General features: G+C 41.5%; 1 pseudogene; it reads left to right on the top strand.

Moving 5' to 3' along the window:
- Positions 1–652: 652 nt before the first annotated feature.
- LOC148017844 (aspartyl protease family protein 2-like) lies at positions 653–1,490 on the top strand (annotated as a pseudogene).
- Positions 1,491–2,937: the final 1,447 nt, after the last annotated feature.

Here is a 2,937-nt window from a genome sequence, read left to right as displayed (position 1 = left end):
CCAGAAACAAGTGCGTTCATGCGTGATACGAGAAACGCGATCACACGAGAAAAAAGAATAAAAATTAATAAAATTCAACCCGTTCGTCGGATTGAAAAATAGTAAGAAAAAAAAATGTGCCGAAAGACGAGGGAAAATGATGGAAACATGTGACACGGTGTCGTAGATTTCGTGTAAGGGCTGCTGAACACGGAGTTCAAGTTGCAACAAGTGAAGAGACTAACAAGAAGAAATCGAATTTTTGATGCCAAAGTTCACTATATTCCTTGTCAAGAGAGTTACATGAGGTTCATGTTCAGAAGAATCTGAAGTATCACTTATCCAGCTTTGCATCTAGGTGTTTGAGTTCAGTTTTTCCTTTGGCACATAGACTTGTTATAAATCTGTTGGGTATCCCTGTTCACTGTGCTAGTAGTATGGCCAGTTTTGAACTTTGAACATTTCATCAAACCAGAAAATTCTATGTTTGTCAAACTGGCTATCATAAGATACATAAGTTTCAAGTCTATTCACTTTCAGCACTCTTCCTGTCAGTACCTTTATGACTTCTGTAAAGATACCTGACTATTCACTTTCAGCACTCTTCCTGTCAGTACCTTTATGACTTCTGTAAAGATACCTGAACAAATTCAGTCTTTAAATCCTCCTTGGCTGCACTAATGAATATGTGTATAGTGATCTCTCACAATCCACAGGCATCTTTGCTTATGACACAATCACCATGATGTCAAACAGTGGCAATAATGTGGAGATAAAAAAAATGTGGCCTTGGGGTGTGGCACAAATAACACCGGCCGTAGCATAACACATGTTGGTGGGGTAATTGGTCTCGGACAAGGTCCAATCTCTTTTTCAAGCCAGGTGGGTTACCTGTATGGCAACAAATTCTCTTACTGTTTTAAAACCTTCTTCCGCAGAAATTCGAGCAGTTTCCTGGTCTTTGGAGATGATCCAAATGGAAAGGAACTCAAAAGTCCTCTTCAGTATACACCATTTTTGCTCAATCCACTGTTTGAGACATTCTATTATGTTGGCATTAAAGCTGTGAGTGTGAACAAGAGAGTTCTGCCTCTCCCTCCATCGGTTTGGGAGTTCGACAGGCACGGCAATGGAGGTGCCATAATTGACTCAGGCACCACACTAACCTTCTTCCTTCAGCCTGCATATGCTGCCATAGTAGAGGCCTTCAAGGCAGCCATATCATACCCTATTGCTGCTCCCGCTGTAGGGGTTGAGCTTTGCTACAACGTGTCTAGTATCACAAATCCTGTGTTACCGAAGTTCGCAATAACATTCGAAGACAATGCAGTGTACAGGCCTCCATCGAATAATTACTTCTTGAGCCCAATAGATGATCTCAGGTGTTTGGGCTTCCTGTAAGCTCAGGACTGACAATCCTGGGCAATTTAATGCAGCAAAACTTCTTTGTGGAGTATGATTGGTCCAAGAATCGGCTCGGTTTCGCGAGAGCGCATTGCTCGATGCAATAGCAGGAGGAGTAATTGTGTGTATCCCAATCTCACAGCACAACCGGTGTGGGTCCGTGGAAATGGACCCTTCACAAGAGCCAAAACCTGTAATCAAGATGTGCCGTGCCATGAAAGGAGGGCTCCATCTGACGACGTGACCGTGAAGGCATGAGACGAGAATTCTAAAAAACTCCCCATTGAGACCAGGCTGTTGGGACCCAAAACAGCGATCAGAAACCAATTTTAGCATGAATCCCGCAGTGTCTTTCCACCAGTAAAAGAAGGCCCCAGAAACTTTTGTGCTTTTGAGGAATCTTAAAATTCCTAAAACAAGAGAACTACTCCATTGCACATCTGCTTGCTCAAGTGCCTTCGCAACTTCAATGCCGTAATAGCTGGCATTAACTGCTTGGTAGGTCTGTGAAAATATTCCCTCATTTCATCTAGAAGTTCCAGCACCATTTTAACTCTGTTTGCTTTGGCAAAGCCATTAATGACGATTTCAAAGGTCACCCTGTTTGGCGCCATATGCATGTCCTGCATCATTTCTTAGAGATTATCATTGAAATTATCAGCTTGATAATGTCCTTTGGCATCAGTTTTTCATATTTTTCTAATACACTCACATCATGCATCCAAACAAAATCATACACATGCACTAAGGGAATATATACATTGGATGCGGATTATCGAAATGCATCACACAAACAATGAATCACACGCAGAAATTAACACAAATGCACAACAAAAGAAATGGAGGTGTATACGACTCGGATGCGTAGCAACACGACAACGGGTTCCGGGGAAAAACTAGGATGTTCACATGGAAAAAACACAAAAAACAAACTCGAAAACACATACATGTATTAATAGTGGAAAATCTGTGCATCAGAATGAAGGGTGAAAAGAAGGAAAATTGGGCAGAATAATGTGTGCAACAAGGCTATCATAAAAAAACACAGTTTTGAGCAAGCTAGGACGGGATCACATGGGGAAAATCCCAAAAATAGACCCGAAAATGGACTCGGAAATTAATACGGGAAAGACCGTGCACCGGAATAGAGGACAATAAAAAGGAAAAATGTCCAGGGGGAGGGGATTCATAGGACTAATGCATCAAAACTCAGTTGGAAATGAATTAGGAGGGGTTCGCATGGAAAAAACACAAAAATCACACCCAAAAACACTCTGAAAAATTAATAATTGAAAAGTCGGTACTCGGAAGAGATGGAAGGAAAAAGGAAAAAGTGAGGGAAAGGCTAGTAGGACATGGTTGTCAAATTAAACTGGAATTCTGGTGAAAATAGGGCAGGTGCACATGGAAAAATGTGAAAAATAGGCACGAAAAGGGCCCGAAAACTCGCAAAAATTAATAACAGATGAACCGTGCATCATAATGACACGATGTTTTAAAAAAAATGTCATGAGGAATGGGTAGGATAGGGCTGGCATATCAGACGAGGGTTCC

This window comes from Lygodium microphyllum, chromosome 21 (assembly GCF_053477565.2).
Source record: "Lygodium microphyllum isolate KBCC chromosome 21, Lygodium_microphyllum_v1.1.10, whole genome shotgun sequence".
Classification (NCBI taxonomy): Eukaryota; Viridiplantae; Streptophyta; class Polypodiopsida; order Schizaeales; family Lygodiaceae; genus Lygodium; species Lygodium microphyllum.
Note: the sequence above shows the minus strand (reverse complement) of the source record. Positions and strands in the feature narration are given on the sequence as shown.